The sequence below is a fragment of the Lissotriton vulgaris genome, chromosome 6 (assembly GCF_964263255.1).
Source record: "Lissotriton vulgaris chromosome 6, aLisVul1.2, whole genome shotgun sequence".
Taxonomy (NCBI): Eukaryota; Metazoa; Chordata; class Amphibia; order Caudata; family Salamandridae; genus Lissotriton; species Lissotriton vulgaris.
Window position 1 is genome coordinate 1441805389 of NC_141694.1, and position 22399 is coordinate 1441827787.

The following is a 22399-nucleotide window of genomic DNA, read 5'->3' on the forward strand; positions in this document are numbered from 1 at the left end:
GTTTTGATATTTACTGTCTGGGTGCCTGCTTCTCAGCTCGAAAACTACTTTGCACTGATTTGCATCACTTTGCAGCAAGTGGCGTTTAGTGGGGTCAATTTGTGACAATACACAAAGATCAATCAATCAATCAACCAATCACGTAATTTGTATAGCGCACTACTCACCCGGGAGGGTCTCAAGGCGCTGGGGGAGGGGAAAGTTACTGTTCGAACAACCAGGTCTTGAGCTGCTTCCTGAAGGTGAGATGGTCTTGGGTTCGCCGAAGGTGGGTGGGGAGGGAGTTCCACGTCTTGGCTGCCAGGTAGGAGAAGGATCTTCCTCCGGCGGTGGCTCTGCGGATGCGTGGTACGGTGGCGAGTGCGTGGCCGGTCGATCGTAGCTGGCGGGTGGGTGTGTAGAAGGTCATGCGGTCATTGAGGTACTTGGGGCCCAGGTCGTGGAGAGCCTTGTGTGCGTGGGTGAGGAGTCTGAACGTGATTCTCTTGCTGACGGGGAGCCAGTGCAGGTCTCTCAGGTGTCCGGTGATGTGGCTGTGTCGGGGGATGTCGAGGATGAGTCGAGCGGAGGCGTTCTGGATGCGTTGGAGTCTTTTTTGAAGTTTTGCTGTGGTTCCGGCGTAGAGGGTGTTCCCGTAGTCCAGTCGGCTGGTGACCAGTGCCTGGGTGACGGTCTTCCTGGTTTCCGTGGGGATCCATCTGAAGATCTTGCGGAGCATGCGCAGGGTGTTGAAGCACGAGAATGAAACGGCGTTGACTTGTCTGGTCATTGACAGGGAGGAGTCCAGGATGAATCCCAGGTTGCGTGCGTGGTCCGTCGGTTTGGGGGCGGTGCCCAGGGCCGGGGGCCACCAGGAGTCGTCCCAGGCGGAGGGCGATGATCCCAGAATGAGGACTTCCATCTTGTCCGAGTTCAGTTTCAGGCGGCTGTTCCTCATCCATTCGGCGACGTTTTTCATCCCTTCGTGTAGGTTGGCTCTGGCCATGGTGGGGTCGCTGGTGAGGGAGAGGATGAGCTGGGTGTCGTCGGCGTAGGAGATGATGTTGAGGTTGTGCTGTTGTGCGATGGCTGCGAGGGGTCTCATGTAGACATTGAAGAGGATTGGGCTGAGTGAAGATCCTTGTGGTACGCCGCAGATGACTTCGGTGGCCTCGGATCTGAACGGAGGGAGGCAGATCTCTGGGTTCTTCCAGTGAGGAACGAGGATGAGGGCTGCTGTTTCCCCGTTGTCGATCAGGGTTCTGATGTCGTCGGTGGCTGCGATCAGGGCGGTCTCGGTGCTGTGGTTGGCCCGAAACCCGGACTGCGAGGGGTCGAGGAAACCGGTCGTCTCGAGGAAGGCGGCCAGCTGTTTGTTGACGGTCTTCTCGATGACTTTGGCCGGAAAAGGAAGGAGCGAGATGGGACGGTAGTTCTTGAGGTCGGTGGGGTCCGCCGTTGGTTTCTTCAGGAGGGCGGTCAGCTCGGCGTGCTTCCAGCTCTCCGGGAAGGTGGCGGTGTGGAAGGAGGAGTTGATGGTGTCTCAGAGATGGGGTGCGATGGTGGCGTCGGCTTTGTTGAAGTCGTGGTGTGGGCACGGGTCGGTTGGTGATCCGGAGTGGATGGAGTTCATCGTGCGGGTGGTGTCTTCAGTGCTGATCGGGGTCCAGTTGCAGAGGGTGGTTGTGGCGGGCGTTGGTTCGGTGGTAGGGTAAGTGGTCTGTGCATCAAAGCTGTTGTGTATGTCGGCGATCTTGCGGTGGAAGAACGAGGCGAGTGAGTTGCAGAGGTCTTGCGAGGGAGTGATGTCATTGTTTCAGGCGCTGGGGTTGGAGAACTCTTTGACGATGCTGAAGAGTTCCTTGCTGTCGTGGGTGTTGTTGTCCAGTCGTTCTTTGAGTGCCGTCTTCTTGGTGGCGCGGATCAGCTGATGGTGTTTGCGGATGGCGTGCTTGAGGGCGGTCCTGTTGTCTGTGGTGTGGTCGAGCCGCCCGGCTTTCTCGAGGGTGCGGCAGTTCTTCTTGGATTCCTTGAGTTCGTCGGTGAACCAGGGGGTTTTCTTGCTGCCGTGTCTGCTGGGAGGGTTCTTTAGTGGTGCGAGGTCATCGGCGCAGGCGGTCAGCCACTTGGTGAGGTTGCTGGCTGCTTCGTTGGGGTCTGTTGTGCTGGTGGGAGTGTTCTGGCTGAGGGAGGCGGTGAGCTGCTCGGCGGTGATCTTGCTCCAGCATCGGCGGGGGACCTGTTGCGGGTGGTGGTGGATCGTGGTTCTTCTGAAGCTGAAGTGGACGCAGCTGTGGTCGGTCCAGTGGAGTCCGGTGGCGTGGCTGAAGGAGATGTGCTTGCTGGATGAGAAGACGGGGTCAAGCGTGTGGCCGGCGTAGTGGGTGGGGGTGTTCACCAGTTGCTTGAGTCCGAGGTTGGCGCGGTTGTCCAGTAGAGCGGTGGTGTTTCTGTCGTTGTTGTTCTCCAGGTGAAAGTTGAGGTCTCCTAGGAGGATGTAGTCGGCGGAGGGAAGGGCGTGCGGGCTGATGAAGTCTGCGATGTCTTCGCTGAATTGTGTGCGTGGTCCTGGTGGTCTGTAGATGAGGGTGCCGCGGAGGGTGGTCTTGGGGTCAGTGTATATCTGGAAGTGCAGGTGTTCGGCTGCGGTGAAGGTTTCGTCGAAGTTAGTTGAGATGCGGATGGTGTTCTTGTGTACGATGGCAATGCCTCCTCCCGTCTGGTTGACGAGGTCCTTCTGGGTGATCTTGTATCCGTCTGGGATGGCTATGGCGATGTCGGGCAATGAGGAGGCGTTCATCCAGGTTTCGGTGAGGAAGGCGACGTCCGGTGCTGTCGAGTCGAGCAGGTCCCAGAGTTCCACGGCGTGCCTGTGGATGGAGCGGGTGTTGAGCAGGATGCACTTCAGGTTGTTGCTGCTGGTGCTGGGCTTGGCGGGGGCCGTGCAGGTCCGGTAGCAGGAGAAGCGGCAGGCTTGGCAGGCGAAGGGTCCGTGGGTGCATCTCGGGTGGCTTGGTAGCAGGCAGGGTTCTGTCCATCATTGAGAGCGTTGAGGGTGACGGCGTCGTAGGTCCGTTGGGTAGTCTTGCATCGGCGGGGGCCAGGGGTCCTGGCACTGGGCGCGGTCCAGGCGCGGACGGGCGCAGACGGGCTTGCCTTTGGCACGCCTTCGGCGCACAATCGGCGCGCCCGCTGCGCGTGTCCGCTGCGCTTGCAGGGGGGCGTCATAAATGAGGAGCCGGGAGGGAGGGTCAGCTGGGTGGCGGGACCGGGGCGGCGAATGGGCAGGAGGGGGGCGGGGCCGCAGGGAGGCAGCGGCGGGAAAAGTGGTAGGTCAGGTGGCTCAGCGGTGGCTGGGCCGTCCGGCCGTGCAGGCAGGAAACAAAGCGGCAAACAGGAAGCAGAAAATCACAGGCAAGGAGCAGCGGTGCCTGGGGGCGACCTCGCCTGGAGTGCAGGCTCAGCGGTCGCTCCCAGCACCTGGCGCGGTCCCCTTAAATGAGGAGCCGGAAGGGAGGGTCAGCTGGGTGGCGGGAGCGGGGCGGCAATGGGCAGGAGGGGGGCGGGGCCGCAGGGAGGCAGAGGCAGGAAAAGTGGTAGGTCGGGCGGCTCAGCGGCGGCTGGGCCGTCCGGCCGTGCAGGCAGGAAACAAAGCGGCAAACAGGAAGCAGAAAATCACAGGCAAGGAGCAGCGGTGCGTGGGGGCGGCCTCGCCTGGAGTGCAGGCTCAGCGGTCGCTGCATGCAATGCATGATCAACTAAAATAGACTGGGAATTGCATCAACATCTAACTTCTTATTTGACACACTGCATGTTTGCGACAAAGCACAGCATATATCCACCGCATGGGATTCTTCTTCTGGGTGTGTCCTGGAATAGAAATATAATAAATGGGTTTACATTCAGTACAAATCTTATGCTAGAGAGTGCACACTCATCTCTGCACTATGGTGGGAGGTTGTGTGTGGCATAAGGTTGCCTTGTTAGAGAACTAGCCTAGGGGATAACAGCTGCAGAAGGTCAATATTTGTATATATGGTCCTGCGCAATTGTCTACTTTGTGCAACAAAGCATTTCATATTTGATTACTGCGTTTGTCTGAAAAATGAGTAAGCCTGGCCTGTAATGCAGTATTGCACTATACATTTAATAGCAACCCACCCACCTAATATAATTTCTCTCGTTGTATCTTTCTAATCTTTGACTTTGTTTGGCCATGATTTCATTTGCTTTACATTTTTCATGGATCTTTGGAAGATGTGTACACCCTGTGCCAAGAATTATACATTTTGAATTGCTGCATGAATAAATCTGTTCAAGGTTTCTGCACATTTCATTAACGTCCTTTCTTTATTTTTTTTAAGTGTCATTCATATTCAGCTACTTTTGTAAATTAGGCCAAGTCACGCTTCTATATATTTCTTTTTGTTCAACCACAATGTTTATAAGTAGTTCATGTTTAAAATTCATAGACTTTTTTGTACTGGTGTTCCTCAGTGTGACAGTAGAGCTCTTATTCTGTCATTGTCAAGATGTTACTCCTTTGAGCGCTGTGAGTATTTTTTCATGCTTTGGGGAAATTGTACGGGAGCTTCTGCAATGGTCGCTAGTTGTCTGCCTTTATCATCTTTTATGTAGTTAATTTTTCTCATAAACTGTGACACATATGCAGAGCCTCTTAAACTGATATTCTTGCAGTTTACATAATGGCATGAGAACTTTTGCTAGGTTTCGCATGCATTACCTGCGACTACACACCCTGCATTTTTTATGCAACTACACCGCTGCATTTTATTTGCAACGACACCCCTGCTTTTTTTACGCACACTTACTAATACAACATAACATTTCTAAAATTGTATGTGACTTTTTCTAAGGAGTTTACTGTGATGCAGGATGTGTGCTGCAGGTTGGGGGGGACTTTGACACTTGCGACTGAAAGATACAATAAAGGGCATATTTATCATGCAGTTGGTTTGCATTTCCGCCACGCAATGGGGAACAAGGGCGACATAACTATTAAGTGAGATTTATCAAGCCACGCAAGGCCACCTTGCATGGTCCTGCTCTGCTTAATAAATCTAGAGTAGAGCAACGAGTGCAAATCGTTGCCTTGCATTACTCTGCCCCAGGATGGTGTTCCGAGTTTGGATTGGAGGGTGGATTTTGGTGCGTTCCCAGACTTGGCATTAGTGGTAGACCTGGGAATCAACATGCTCCATCTCCCTGGGTGAGGGGTAACGAGGAGAAATATATTTATTTCTTCTTGTTTTTCCTCTTTCTATGTGTGCTGCATTCTGTGCAAAAACAAGGCAAAGAACAGGAAAACTCTATTACAAAAGGAATGTGTAGGCTTGCTCAGTGATTGGAGAATTCTTTAATTCATCCTCCAGACTAACCATACACTTAAACTGCATAATTAATAAAACTTGATTGTATAAAGTTCCAATGGACCATGTGCGAACTTCTTTTACTTGGAAAGAGAACAGAGAGGAGAGATATGAAAATGGGGTTAGGACTGCAAAACAAATGTGTGCTTCACTTCAACAGAACTTGTATTAGATGAAGACGATTCGTTGTGGGATGTCCCATATTCGGATAAAGCATTTAACCCATGTTCTAGTACCTATACTGTGCCCTTCATATATGAATTATCATGTAGGAGAAAGAATATGACTTTGGAGCCTCGCCAATTGAAGATAGGGAAAAAAGCACACCCTATTTTACATATGTGGAGAATTTGGGGATTTATTTTGTCAACATAGGTACATTCAAGAGACATCTCACTCTGAGCAAAACGGAAATCTCCCCCTTTATATTTAGCTATCTGGAAGACTTTGATTGAACCCATATTCTTTATATGCACTATTGCTAACGAATAGAGTAATTGGTGTAATTTCTAAGGGTGGGCGTAGTTCGTGAAGTAGCGCTACGCGCAGCTACGCGAAGTGCACTTCGCACTACGCGAACTTCACGTAGCACTACGCGAGCTGCGTAGTAGCATGTTCGCACTGTGCAAGATGTGTTTTCAATGATTGCACAGTGCGGACAAGCATCCGGCACTGTGCAATCATTGAAAACGGCATCTTGCACAGTGCGAGCTGTAGTTTTCTGCTGCTCGAGTAGATTATTACTCGAGCTGCAGCTTTCTCAACGCGAACTGGTATTTTCTCATTGAGAGCGGTCGCGAGCATGCGCAACCACTCACAATGAGAAACCTTACCTCCCCGCGTTGACAATCTCGCCGGGATGTCATTTTGCTTGCTCGCGGTCGCGAACATGACGTTCAGGACCGCGAACAAGCAAAAAATGAGCGCTGCACTACGCTACGCTGCACCACGCGTGTTCGCACTGTGCTACGTGCAGCTCGCGTAGTGCGAAGTTGCGCAAACTTCGCAAACTCCGCGAGCGTGGCATAGTACTTCGCCCACCCTTAGTAATTTCCTGTTACACAAAATTCCTGAAATTGCACTGTCATGTAAATACACCACTGTTTGCAGCAATATTTGTGTGTGGTCGTGCGGGAACTATGCGACGAACCAGAACCCAAACGGCTACTGTTTGCAACACTTGTTTTTTTGTGGGTTTGTACTGCAAAACGTGTCTTTGCATCAAAATGTTGAGCTAAACCTGACCTATATGACTGATTTGCATTTTGTATAATTTCAAAATATTTTCCCAAAATCTTGCTAAATGACACAAAAGCAAATGATGCAAATTTCGTACACGCTCTTAGATACAAGTCTTGGGGCATAGCACTCTAGAATTCTCTGGCCAGGCTGGAACATTTGTATACCTGTGATTCCCCTTATTGTATATAAGAGCACTAGTCTTGTCAGGTTGTGCACCACTGAAACGGTGGTAAGGCAGCAGCTGTATTGCTTCAGGATGCATGTGTGTACATTTGTAAATTGCAGGATATCAACACAGGTTAGAATAGACTCGACTTGTTGGGTCTTTCCAGTGCTTATAACAAACCCATCATTTTATACAAATAAGCTGGTTCTGACAGAAAGCTCAACATACAGAAATCAATTACCCTGCAGACCCCTCTTCTCTCTATTTGCTTAGCCTGAATTTGAAACACTAGGATGAAATTGGCAGTAACCTGGCCCCTTTCTAGCTTTACTCAATGCAAATTGCATTTGTCCTCATGATGGTTTTTTTTGTCAGTCCATGTTTGTCCTGAGCCAGACTGCATGGCTCACATGTTATGCAGAAGACAGGAACTTAATTGTTATGTTACTGCATTAGCTGTCAGTCAAGCAAAGTTTACAATTCAAAGCTCTGTGCATAATCCAAAAAGATATAGATTGCCACTGCAGTGTACCTCTACATGTACATAGACCTACACTCTCAAACATATTTCCTCATTGCCTAAGATTTGAAGAGGACTTTATAAAGTCCAGGAAAGGTTTGAAGGTGTAGCATCTTTGGCTGGTCCAATACTTTATTACGTTTAGATAAGAATAGGCAATTACAAACCTGGCTTCAATTTTCACGCCTAAAGAAATCAACAAGTACAACTTGCCCTTCGGTTAGTCAGCTACCTTCGTACCACCAGGTAGGTGAACTTGTACCAAGGCTGTCCTTTTTTGAACTTATGCCTTCCACTAGCTCTTAACTTCATGGAAAAGTACATATCTTAGTGTTAGAAATCGGGTTGCCTGTTAGCAGAGGTTTGCACCCTGTCTAAGTAGGGAGTACATTTCTAGTCAGGGTAATTCAGATGCACAATCTAAATTAACCTGTGCCCTCCCTCTAGTAGCTTGCCACAGAGCAGTCAGGCTTAACTTAAGAGGCAATGTGTAAAGTATTTGTGCAACACTTAGGTTACAGTAACACAGGAACAACACCATAAAAAGACAGCACACCAGTTTAGAAACATAAAGAATATTATTATGAGTACAAGACCAAATTGACAAAAATCCAATACTTGGAACTTGAGGTATGCTTTTTTAAAGAATAAACTGCAATATAGTGCTTAAAAGCCAATAGCTCTAATGGGTTACTTTAGGTCGTGCTGGACCGGGGTAAATCCAAAGTTCAGGCCAACCACAATAAAGGGCAGGCCACCTCCGGGACCCACGCAGGGCCAGCTGAAAAAGTACCTGGGAAGGAGCAAGCTTTGGTGTCAAAGTCTTGATATGTCGGTTCAGATCCACAGTCGGGTAGATGCGTTGTCGATGAGCTTTGGGTACCATGCCATTGTCAAGCCCCTTATGATGCAAGTGCTCCGTCGTTGGTGAGAGTCACCGGTAGGCCCCACGTCATCATTGAACCCCTAACCATGCAGACGCTGCCTCATCGTCGAGCCTCGCAGTCGGGTTCCGCATCGTTGTCGAGCCACGCAGGGAGGTCTTGAAAGTTGCGCTGTGTTGATGTTGAAGGGCACTGCATCAGTTCCGATCAGGAAACAGCTTTTACAACGCAACCGTTACAACGCATGCCATTACATGGCATGCCTTTGCAACAAAAAAGGTGTGCAGCAGTGGGTAGAAGATGTTGGATTTAACTCCAACACCTTCCCTACTGTTGCACACAGTGGAGTTGGAATAGGAAATTAATCTATTCCAACTTCCAGCTCTTCCCCGACAGAAAGTCGGGGTAAAGTTTGGTGTTGCAATGGCAAGTGATGTAATGGCATGGGTTGTAACGTCACATATTCCCATCGGCACAAAGTCATCACTGCATTTTTTTTTTAAGAGAAACAGCTGCAGAACCCACTTCCAAGGCCCAGGACTGGATTAGCACCTCTTGACAGGGCATGTCTCACAGTTGGCAGAGTCCAGCAGCTAAAGCAGAGTTGAAGAATGTCTTTGATGGCCCTGAGACTTCAAAACAGAAGGCAAGCCAATAAGCCCTTGGAGTCACTTAAGTTCTTGGAGGATGTAGAGATGTAGGTCCAGTCCTTCTCACTGCCAGGCAAGAGGCCGCAGTCAGCAGGCCAACACAATAAAATTCAGCAGAGTGGCAGTCCCTGCTGGCAGCACAGCAGCCCTCCTTCCTGGAAGAATGTGCTCAGATCCAGAAGTGTACTGAATTGGTAGTGTCAGGGGTCCAGTATATATACCCAGTTGTGCCTTTGAAGTTGGGGAGACTTCAAAGAGGCATTTGAAGCACACAAGGCCCCTGCCTTTCCTGCCCCGGCTCCGGACGTACTACAGGGGGGCATGCTGCTCTTTGTGTGGGGACAGGCAAATCCCAATTCAGGTGCAAGTGTCAGCTCCTCCCACCCAATCTAGCTCTGCAAGGCCCATCAGCATATTGATGGGTCACCAGCATGTAAGTGTTACGCCAGCTCCCTCTGTGTGTGACTGTCTAGAGGGAATGCACAACGCCCAGCTGTCACCTACCCCAGACATGTATTCAGAGACAAGCAGAGGCACATATAGGTTAAAGTAAGACAATGCCAACTTTCTAAAACTACCATTTTCAGAATTATAATTTAAAATCCAACGTTACAATAAATTGGGAGTTTAAATTGGGAGCCCACAGACACCAAATTCCAAATTTGCATCTGTTCCCAATTGGAAATTACCCTATTGTTAACCTATGGGAGAGATAGACCTTGCAGTAGTGAAAATAAATGTAATAGTTTTTCACTACCAGGGTGAAGGACTGGGTTCTTAAAGACCCAGCGGTGCCAGGGCACAACACCTGAAACCTTCGTGGGTAACCTGCTCCGGCGTACAAATCACAGAGACACGGGACACTTCCTTCGGCGTCAAAGATTCAAGGTTTATTTGCTGCAGGGAACACAGATATCACGACAAGTACAACTCGTGCAACTTGGGGAGACTGCTTCAAATTGGTTCTGTGGATGGCTCCTTTTATACAGTTTTTACCCATAAGACAACATGGTACACAAAGGTTTACAACCCGGTTCCCACCATTATCCCCCAGAGGGGTCGCTTTGGTCACTTTGATACACATGAGGTCCGGAACATAAGTGCGGAAACATTTGGCGGTTCCCAACTGTAAAAACCCATCTTCCCAACATTAGTGCATTCCAATCGGCAGTAAAACAGATCGAAATAGTAGCAAAGACAGGTGCAGAGGAAGACGGAGACAGTGGGGAGATCGGAAAGGGTGTAAAAGGGGAGGTATCGGGAAACACGAGATACAGGCATCAAAGGGACGTGCCTAATGAGATGCACGGCTAAGACAATAAACCGGCACGGCGAGATGAGCCTCGAGCGGGGCCATCTGCCTTACAGCATCATCCCCCTCGTCATAAAGACACTTTCAAAGGATATGTGTCTTCCGCAAGTATCTTGGGAGTCCCAGGGTCGCGAAGCGGACAGCGTCCGTCCGCTGGCTACTTGAGGGCAAGAGACAAAATGGATGCCGTATCTAAGATGGAACCCGTGGGTATAGATGAAAAACCCACATAACAAACGAACGGTTTAAGTTAGCACAGCGAAACTGCGCACACTTACTAAACTCGTCATTTGCGGTTCATAGATACCAGACTCGACCATATTCGTGTGAGTCAAAAACACCACTTACAATTGTCACGGAACCTCAGACGCTCCTTTTGCCCTCATGTAGGCAAGCACTAGTCGGAATCATATTCGATATTCATCAGACCATCGAGATGTTGCTGTAGCATAGCTCTGTCCAACCGAGTCCCCTTGGTAACAGGTGGCTGTCTCATACACGTTGTAGCACAAAGGCCACATAAGGCAGGACCGCACTGCACACAAAGGCAATACGTGAACAGGAACACCACAACGACTCCGATGATCATCAGAATCTTCCAACCCCAGGTCGACATCAGGCCCCAAAACCATCCAAGTAGCGTCCAATCCCCTACATCCACGTGTATGGATTCGGAGATCTTATGCAACCTCGAGATGGCTTGATAGACAGTCGGAGCGTTATCTGGAATGAAAATGCAGCAGCTCGAGTGGATCACCTTACATACCCCACCTCGATCTGCTAAGATGACATCTAAAACCATACGGTTTTGTAACGTCATAAGTCTATCCGCCTGAAGTTCTGTGGTGATATTACCAAGGGCACTGGCAGTAATATTAGCTGTCGATTCTACCACTCGAGTCAACTGTCTCAGGTTCCTACTATTAACCATAGGTCCCCAAAACGGGAGGAAACCCTTGAAAAAGTCTCCTGCCTCTTGACCGGCAGTATCCTCTTCGCTAATTACGCCTCGCACAACTCTAGTCTTATGATAATCGGCATCTACAGTGAACGTCGGAGGCAACAGATTTGCAATGAAGCATGAGCCCATGAAGTCAGCGGGCAACCATGCGTATGCACGATCATGGCAGATAAAGTATGTACCATTGGCAGCCAGAAACACAGGGGACGAGAACATCGGCAGAATGTAATTTTCAGTGCAAGCACTCGCTCCAAGTCGGGCTTGCGATCTTCGGCCACGACCCATGAGACAAAAATTACCAGTGTGGGGTACGACCCATATTGGAGGCGAGCTTTTAAGCTGCTTTTCACTGGTGAACACACTATATTCGCCTCTACTTAGGACCCTATAGGCTTGTACCTCTTCTTCGGGAATAAGCGAGGGATCATAGATATCGCTATCTAAATCCTCTATTGCTATCGACAAAGGTTTTTGATACGAGGTAGGACCAGAGTAGGGAGAACGTGGTTCTCGAATGGGGTGGAAACCCAGTGCGCTTCGAAACATTGTCTGAAATGCTCGAGCAGACCCTTGGGAACTATACGGTAACACCAGATATGGAATTCCCTTATCCGTAGTATGTGGCATCAACCCACACACCCAACAATTAGTAGTGTTAACCACTAACTGATGCTGATGAAGGAGCTGAATAAAGGAATTGTTGCGGAATTCTACACGTCTAGCCTGTTCGTGTTCGGGTAACATATGAAAGGAATGAGGAGAAACAGTGGAGATAAGTTTAGGGTCAGGAGTAGGAGTAGGTGTAGCAGAAGGTAAGAAGTAAGACATCGTGTAATACACCCCACCCGCCAATAATGCAGAAGCAGTCAAAAACAATACGAATAGTTGGAATATAAAACATTTGGTACGACTGAGTTGCTGCAGCTTGAATCTATGAGCCTGAGCTTCTTCCAAATCATTCAGCTTCGAGAATGCCATTCCCTACGACCGTCCGCAACGTTTCTTGACGCACTTCGTTCTGTGTAGCAATAGTCAATCCCTAGGGGTTCCCAGGAACCGACGGCCTTTAACCTAGCGTCAAGACCTACTATCCAGAAGGAAGTACGCGCGCGGCCCTACGGCCTTTAATGCATAATATATATGCAAAACAATGTCTCTCAGCTGTGAAAGCAAAAGGTATAAGGAACAAAGCTCAATGAATATATACAAAATAATCACAATGATACGAATGTTCAAAACTGATCACGGAAAACGGGATAATGCAGTTGTCAATACAGCAAAAGCAGGATCTTTTATTAGTCTTTAGTGCTAGATCGCAAAAAGTATCGAGTTTTCCCAGGACGTGTCTGTTCGTCAAACAAAGGATCCGTTGAAGGGACAGCGTCCTGTTGATCAGCTGAATGTTTTGGTCTTGAGTTTTTTGATGACAATTGTTCAACAGTGTCTCTCTGCTGCACTGAGGATTCTCCGACAGGTTGTGCGTCGCTAAAAGGTACAAACGCCGGCAATTCTTCGGTTTCAGTTGATGCAATGCCTTTCCTCACCCACGAGTCTGCTGGCAACGGGATGGGGACTTTCTTTGTGTGGGTGGCGTGCACCCAATTCTTCCGCCCCTCAAGACGAACTGCAGTTCTCGTGGCAAGGAGGACCTGGTAGGGTCCGGTAAACCTCGGGTCCAAGTTGTTCTTGCGCGAAAAGTTCCGCGTCACCACCCAATCTCCGGGCTGGAGCTGGTGGCCTGGACCCTCCGTCTGCGTCGGCAATGCTTCGTGAACCTGTTGGTGAATTAACCTCAGTTTAGCAGTCAAGTCATGAAGATAATCGATCAACATTGGGTACTCAAGATCACGAAAAATACCTGGCCTAGGAACCCCCCACACATTCGCAGGACGACCGAACACTATTTCATAGGGACTAAGCCCTACTCGGGAGTGTACAGTCGCCCTAGTTGACAGTAATGCTAAAGGTAAAGCGTCAGGCCATGAAAGACCAGTCGTAGCCTGAATCTTCGCTAGCTTTAGCTTAAGGGTGCCGTTATACCCTTCAACCAAACCAGCTGACTGGGGATGATTGGCACTGTGGAATTTCTGATTAATTCCAAGGCCCTTACACACACTCTTCATCACACTACCCACAAACTCACTTCCGTTATCTGACCACACGACTCTAGGCATTCCATACCGAGGAAAATATTCCTTCAGCAGGATTTTCGCAGTAGACAAAGCAGTATTGTCTTTGAGAGGATAGGCCTCGATCCATGGGGAGAATGCGCAAACCACAACTAAAACGTATTTCAGGTTATTGCATCGCTCCATATGGATGAAGTCCAATTGAATCACCTCAAAGGGACATGAAGGGGGAGCAAAACTGCCAGGAGGAGTTGGGGTTCCTTTGCCAGGATTGTACATTATGCACACCATACAATTCTTCACCAGACGTTCAGCACATTTCGTAATACCATCATTCTTCCATACAGGAGACAACAATTTGCAAATACCTTTCGCGCTAATATGTGCTAAACCATGCACCATTGTCACAACGGCCAGCACATACGCATCCGGTAACATCCATCTCTTCTGATCAGACAAATCAATCCAACAACCATTCGCATCCAACTTTCCAGCACTTTCTTTCCACTTCGTCTTTTCAGTGTCGGTGGCTTCATTCTGAATTGCTTTCACACTCTCGATAGTGTCCTCACACATACTCGATTCTGTAGGCCACCTAACCGAACTCGTCACATACATTCGAGTGCTAAGGTTCCGGGCAGTCTCCTTAGCAATCTCGTCCGCAAACGCATTACCACGACCAACATCATCCGTGACCTTACGATGCGCACTACATTTAACAATCGCTACTTGCTTAGGCAACGTCAGTGCATCCAAGAGATCATTCACAAGCTGTCCATGCTGAATCTTCGTACCATGCGACGTCAAGAAACCTCTCTCTCTCCACAATCGTCCAAAACTATGTGCGACGCCAAATGCATATTGGCTGTCGGTAAACACATTCACACGTTTCCCTTTCGCTAACACACACGCTCTAGTAAGAGCAATCAGCTCTGCAGCTTGGGCAGAATTCTGATTTAATCTTGCAGTCTCAACAACAGTATTCAACGTTACAACAGCATAAGCAGTAGTCACATCGCCATTCGGCAACTTAAAACATGACCCATCCACATACAGCGTACCATCCGGATTTTCCAATGGGGTGTTTTTAAGGTCCACTCGACCTTTTGTTTCTTCTTCAGTCCTCAAGTAACAATCATGTTCTGCTACTACATCTGACTCTGTGCTAATTGGTAACAGAGTTGCCGGGTTCAGGACATTACAACGTTTTATTTGAATGTGGCTTGCCAACAGCGTCAACTCGTACCCAGACAACCTTGCACTCGTCAAGTGCTGAGTTTTCATCCGATTCAAAAGAGTATCGACTGCATGCGGAACCATCACCGTAAGCATATTATCCATGACCAATCCTGCAGATTGTCGGATGGAGACCGCGGCTGCCGCTGTTGCTCGTAAACAACTCGGCAATGCTCTAGCTACCGGGTCCAAGGTCGGGGAAAAATATGCACATGGACGTTGCTTACCACCAAAAGGTTGCGTTAAAACGCTCATGCACAACCTTCTCTCTCGTGAACATATAATGTAAACGGCTTGCTATAGTCAGGAGTACCTAATACAGGAGCCGAACACAATGAATCACGAAGTTCAGAAAAACTTTTCTGACATTCTTCCGTCCATGGTAAAGGAGTCGAAACATCCTTGCACGTAAGAGCCACTAATGGTTTCGCTAGCAATGAAAAATTCGGAATCCATTGCCTGCAGTACGACGTGATACCTAGAAAGGCACGCACATCTCTTTGGGTTGTTGGCACAGCCATGCGCGCAATCGCTGCAATTCTCTCTGGGGTCAACCTCCTTCCCTCCTTTGACAATAAGTGACCTAGATAGGTTACTTCTTGACAACAATATTGGAGTTTAGTAGGTGACACCTTGTGATTCAACTCACAGAGATGTTGCAGCAACGATACCGTAGCAATTTTGCAAATGTCCTGAGTATCAGCAGCTACCAATAGGTCATCGACATATTGGATTAAGGCCGCACCAGCCGGCAACCTGAACGCATCCAGTTGACCCTTCAAGGCTTGACTGTAAATTGATGGACTTTCACAGTAGCCCTGAGGAGCGCGTTTGAACCGGAAGCTGCGTCCACCAAGAGAGAAACCGAAAAGGTCTCTGCTTTCTTCTGCAATCGGGATGCTGAAGAACGCATTCTTCAAGTCAATCACCGAAAACCACGATGCAGAAGCTGGAATCAGAGTCAGTAGCGCCGTGATGTCAGGCACAACGGGGAATTGAGGAACCACAATTTTATTCACCTCCCGTAAATCGATAACAAAGCGATAAACAGGTGGTTTCGAAGGATCAGTACGTTTAAGAATGGGCAGTACAGGACTATTGCACACGTTTCCCCGAGTCTCTTCAATAACATCTTTCTCGATCAAATCATAGATGATCGCTAACAGTGCTCGTTCACCATCAAGGGAGATACGATATTGGGGAATACGTGGCAATCGCACATTAGATTTCAACTGAACAACATATGGTGAGATATCAAGTAGGCCCACATCGTTTGGACCCGTTGCCCACAAAGACGCAGGAAGAGAACTCAATTCCGGTGGAAGCTTATCGAGAGACAAGTACATGGGAGAGACAACCTTCTCTCCCAACGTAAGCTTTACACCCGCAGGAGAACAATACAAAGTCGCATACAAACGTTTGAGCAAATCCAGGCCCAAAAGATTTTCACCACAACCTGTGGTTAGAATCAACGGAGCTTCTAGCTCACGTGGCCCAATTTTAAGGGGCAAAGGGCGCGAAACTGGATTGCTAACGGGGGCGCCAGAGAATCCAACGGAAACATTTGTTAAGCCAGACAAAGGTGCGCCAGGGAGTTTCGAATGCTTAATGGAACTTTTCGCTGCACCAGTGTCCAACAGAAAAGGCTCAACGACGCCCGATGTAGCAACTGCGACGTAAGGCCCTCTCTGATCAACCGGAACTGATACCACTCCCTCTCCTTGTCTTTGGCTGTCCTAGTAATTACTGTCGTCAGTTCCCTGATCGACGTAATAATCGTCTACATTGTACTGCGCAGATCGTCCTTGCGACGATCCACGTTGATCAAAACAATTATCGGAATTGGATGAGTTATCTGAGCGATCGTTCTGAGCACCACGACCTCTACCACGTGATGCCTGCTGTGAACCACCACGACCTCCTCTAGATGAGTTACCACTATTACGTTCATTTAGAACAGGACAATTGAATTTAATGTGACCCTCTTGTCTACAATAAGCACATTGATTGTACCCTAACGAAGATCTTTGGGAAGAGGAGTCATTACGAGTTTGGGATCGGTTCGATTGCGGCTGCGATCTATTTTGTTGCGAATTATTCTGATTCGAACGTGGAGGATACGCTTGCTGAAGCAGTACTTTAGTTTTGAGCTCTTTCGTCTTTTTATCAGCACGGTCATTCTCTTCTTTCTCTCTGTTCTCATAATATTGTGCCGTAGCCAATATCTGAGCTGAGGTAGAAACGGCCCATGCACTTTCCGAATTCTTCAATTTATTGCTCAAATCGGGCAATAAGTTCAAAACAAATTTATCCACGAACAACCTTTGACCACCCTCAGTACTCATATCCTGACCACTATGGTCGATAAATGCTTCCTCGAACCTCGTAAAGAAGTCGGAAACACTCTCGTCCTTCTTTTGCTTACAAGCTGACAATTTGTCCCAATTTACCCTCATAGCTGGCATAAGAGTTTTCATTAATGTTATAATTCTTTGAGGAAGGTCAGTAATCAGCTGCTCGGGTTTAGCACCACCAACTTGTCGAGCATCCGCCGCTACAATGGCAGCCCAAGCACCACCTAATTCATTCGGATGGTTTTCATGGCGAATCTTAGCCCATACCGGTTGCGGTACGACATTGCCGAACAACATATCGATATCGGCAAGATTCATTACCGTAGCATCTACAAGCTGCGATAATTCTTTGTAATACCCTGCAGGATTCTTGCGAGGGTCAGGCAAAGATTGCTTCACCTGTAACACTTCCGATCTTTTCCATGGGAGATGTATCCATACTCTCTGGAAAAACGGCGGGATCGGAGGGTTAGCTGCAGGATTACCTGGCATCCAAACTGGTGGGACTTCACGCATAGGAAACTGACCAGACTCATCTGATTGTCTTTCGACATCCTCAACAAACAAGGCTTGAGGTATAGGAGTGGGACGAAAAGATAGTAACCGTTCAACAGCACGTCGAACATTGGTATCCACTATCAGTCCAGTCGAGAACTGAAGCTGTAGATCAGACAAAGCGGTCAGCACCTCGTCAGGTGCGTCGGTCGATATCTGATCACGAAGAACCTTACACATTTCCTCGAACACAAATCTCTGGGTTGGTATATTGAACTGACAAAACGTGCCGAGTACAATACGGGGTGGATTTCTAAGGGGGTGCGTCATCCAACCCATCACCATATTATATAGCGAAGCACGTTCCCTATTACCAGGAAGCTGACTACGTCTCTGAGGACCATCTGAACCAGCGGACCCAAGAACAGGTCCGAGCGAATGAAAGAAGCTAGCCGCAAGAGGAGAATTACGACTACGAGTAGAGGGAGAAGTATAGGACACAGGACTAACAAGTGAAGGAGTAGAAACAGAAACAACAGCAGGGGTTAACAAAGCAGGAGCAGTAGCGTGAGCAGGAGTATGTGGAAGCGGAGGAGCAGTAGGAATAGCAACAGACGAAGGAGCAGGAACAACCGGAAGAACGGGTGCAGGTTGAGGAACAGGCAAAGGAAGAATAGGTGCAGGAACAGGTACAGGGGGAATCACAAGGGATGTGGTACCCTGTACGTACGGAGGTGGCGATTTCATAAGATAGGACATTAAAGGATCCTCAACTGACTCATCCTTCTTTTCCGGCTCCGTAGGCAAAGTAGGATAGCACTTATCTATAGTCATACGCTGTAATCTGTCAAACACTTCCTTTTCCCTTACCTCCTTATCATGCTGAAACTGCTCTGCTTTCTTCACAATGGTACCAGCACTATCTCGCTGATTTTGTTTAGTCTGTCTGATTTCTTTCTGTCGGGCTTCTTTACGCCACAACCGAAAGGCATCAAACATGGCCGGCCTTGACTTCTTCGCGAACAATTTAACCTCTAGATTATCTAAGATCGGGGCCTCGAAGCTACCATGTGGTGGCCAGCGAAGGTCACCATCTTTCTTCGTGTATTTGATCCAGTATTCATTAAAAGTAATCGGGCCTAGCCCATGTTTGCTGTACAGTTCATAAGTGGGAGTTCCAACCGGAGGTATCGGACACGAGTCCTCCAGTCGGGAATCCGTACCACAAGGTCTGAAACAACTAAACAAAGTACTGCGACCAGGCATCTTGCACACTAGCCGAGTTTCACAAACTTCAAGGGCTACGGGATTTACCAAGTCCCAGCAAAGAACAAAACCCTCGGTTTTTGGCGGCTGCAGTCGCCAAATAACACAACAAAGTACGCTAGCAAAGTGTCACCGACAAAAAACACTCACACAGCGTTAACAACAAAAACACTCGCTAAAGTGTCAACAACCAAGAACTCTGGGAGCGACCCACAAATACTTAACTCAAAGATCGATGGCGTCTCCAGGAAGGCCCGTCAGTCGTCTCGCTCTACCAAGGTCTACGCCAGGCGCCAAAACAGGTCTACAGTCAGGGCAGCAGTCCGTCGCAGCCGTCAGGAGGCGGGAATCTTCGCGGGAAAAGTCTTCGGGCCACTTATTTCGACAACAGGATCGATGAAGCGGAGTGCACCTTCCCTCGGAGATTTCACACGAAGTTCCTCACGATCGTCGGGCTTGGACCGGTACCACTGATGCAGCCCCACATTGGGCGCCAACTGAAGGACTGGGTTCTTAAAGACCCAGCGGTGCCAGGGCACAACACCTGAAACCTTCGTGGGTAACCTGCTCCGGCGTACAAATCACAGAGACACGGGACACTTCCTTCGGCGTCAAAGATTCAAGGTTTATTTGCTGCAGGGAACACAGATATCACGACAAGTACAACTCGTGCAACTTGGGGAGACTGCTTCAAATTGGTTCTGTGGATCGCTCCTTTTATACAGTTTTTACCCATAAGACAACATGGTACACAAAGGTTTACAACCCGGTTCCCACCATTATCCCCCAGAGGGGTCGCTTTGGTCACTTTGATACACATGAGGTCCGGAACATAAGTGCGGAAACATTTGGCGGTTCCCAACTGTAAAAACCCATCTTCCCAACATTAGTGCATTCCAATCGGCAGTAAAACAGATCGAAATAGTAGCAAAGACAGGTGCAGAGGAAGACGGAGACAGTGGGGAGATCGGAAAGGGTGTAAAAGGGGAGTTATCGGGAAACACGACCTACAGGCATCAAAGGGACGTGCCTAATGAGATGCACGGCTAAGACAATAAACCGGCACGGCGAGATGAGCCTCGAGCGGGGCCATCTGCCTTACAGCATCATCCCCCTCGTCATAAAGACACTTTCAAAGGATATGTGTCTTCCGCAAGTATCTTGGGAGTCCCAGGGTCGCGAAGCGGACAGCGTCCGTCCGCTGGCTACTTGAGGGCAAGAGACAAAATGGATGCCGTATCTAAGATGGAACCCGTGGGTATAGATGAAAAACCCACATAACAAACGAACGGTTTAAGTTAGCACAGCGAAACTGCGCACACTTACTAAACTCGTCATTTGCGGTTCATAGATACCAGACTCGACCATATTCGTGTGAGTCAAAAACACCACTTACAATTGTCACGGAACCTCAAGGGCATCTAAAACAACATGTCCTATCTTTTAAATACACTGCACCCTGCCAAGATGGGGTGCCTAGGCCCTACCTTAGAGGTGTTTCATATGTAATAAAAGGGAAGGTTTGGGCCTAACAAGTCGGTTAACTTGTCAGGTCGAAATGGCAGCTTAAAATTGCAACCACTGGGTCTCCAGTTGTAGGCCTCAGACAGTTCACAGGGCTATTGAAGTGAGTTGAACAATCAGTGCTGTAGGCCCTCTAGTAGCACTTAATTATATACCCTGGGCACATACAGTGCACTTTACTAGGGACTCATAAGTATATTAAAGATGCCAATTGTGGATAAGCCAATGTTGACATGTTTCGAGTACAGAGCACATGCACTTTATCAGTGGTAAAGTTCCCAAAATCCTAACGCCAGCAAGAATTAAGCCAGCAAAACAGGAGGTCAGAAGGCAAAACATCAGGGGAAACTATGCCCAGGATGCCATGTCTAAACTAAGGTTCAGTTTGCCTTCTCATGTTCTCACTACGATACTACTGAGACACCTAAATATGCATCTTGGCTCCTAACCACACCTCCAAGCACTAGAACTCAGAACGCTGAATCAAATTATTACTTCCTAAATGTAATCCAGTTAGACCCAACTGAGTGAATTCAGTGTTTGTAAAGAAACCGCAAATCAGATTGCACTGTATAAATTCATGCTTTCAGAGTTCGAGATGTCTCTGCTTTTAGTGAACTCACTAGCCACAAACAAACATATCTCACAGGACAAAAGGAACTTCAGTTTGAAGTATCAAGGGCCTTGCAAACGTAAATAATCTATTTAGTGAGCGCAATATCTTAGAAATACGTCTCTTCTTTAGAGCATTCAATATTAAGAACGACTGAAGGATGAAATGCTGCATAGCGCTTGTAAAGTGCATTATACAGCAAACACCATCAATGATGCAGGTGTCAAGCACATTCAAGTGCTATCCAACTTGTAACAAAACTCACGGGCATATTACCAAGCAATAGCGATAATTATCGCTATTGCTTGGTTAGAGACAAAAAATTTCCGCAGCGCTGCGGCGATTTTTACCGCAAATAAACCTTGGTATTACCAAGGTTTAACGCAAATGCGGTAAAAATCGCCGCAAAGCATGAATATCGCTGAAAAGTCAGCGATATTCATGCATTAGCGAGCTAATGCTCTTAGCCATGTTATCCACCTCCCATTGGATAACATGGCTAAGAACTGCTCAGGGCAGGTGTTAGCTTTTGGAGATATTCCCGCTTAGCGCGAATATCTCCAAAAGTTGGTAATAGGAGATAGCGATGTTAGCGACTGTTTTCAGTCGCTAACATCTTGGCACGCCCACTTTGCATCTCATTAGTGATAAATATCACTGACATGCAAAGTGGGGCCTAAGATGGTCGTTATCTCCTACTAGCTGTCGCTAACTGGTGTTAGCGGCAGCTAGGTAATAGGGAGATAATTTTATCTCCGCTTTCTTGGCTTTTAAAGCCAAAAAACGGAGATAAAGCCCCTTGATAATATGCCCCAACGTTGCTTAAATTTTGCCCAGCACGGGACACATTTGCACTAACATTTGCAGTGACCGATGTCATTTGCACTGCAAAACCCATGCACAATTAATCTATGCACTGATCAGCCAGTGCAAACATCCTGTTGTTGTTAATAGTTTGCCTGTAGAAACACAGGGCCCAATTCACGAAAAAAGTGAAATTATGGATGGAGACTTAAATCTCCACCAGGAAGCATTTATTTTTCCACAACATTCCCAGGATTATTCCCAGAAAGCTTTGTCAAGGATCTGTTTTTAGGTGTACTGCTGTCAAATGCCATGCAACATTCCCTGTGGGTCATATTCCCCTGAGCTGAAATCTAGATAAAATAGATTTAAACACAGAAGAATAAAGCCCTCTGCTGTAAGGGCAATTTTTTTCTCCACTTAGAAAACATATTTTCCAGTGGAGTAAGGCCTCCCACTGAAGCCCCAGCGATTGTGGTGGTGATCTGTTTCTCTTCCCATTCAGAAAGGAAAGTTATTCCATGGTGGTGAGCGGGCATTTTTAACTTGTGAATGCTCACAAATATACATTTGTTGGTGTTCACAAACTAGCAATGCAAACCATGCCTTGGAAAGCCTACTTCTCACTTCTTGAGTGGGATATACTACTGCAAATTCTTTCACACATGTGAAATAATTCTACTCATTAAATCTTTCTTTTAATTCCAGCAAAGTGTAAATGAGGTATTTTCGGTGAAATACAAACTTTTATGGCTGAAAATGCCATTGTGGATCGGGCCGGTTTTGTTTCCATGATTGTTCAGTTTACAATTGCACTAGCACTGCCCCCAATGGCCCCTGGTGCAGGAGGCCGCATCCCTGCAGAGTTCTGACT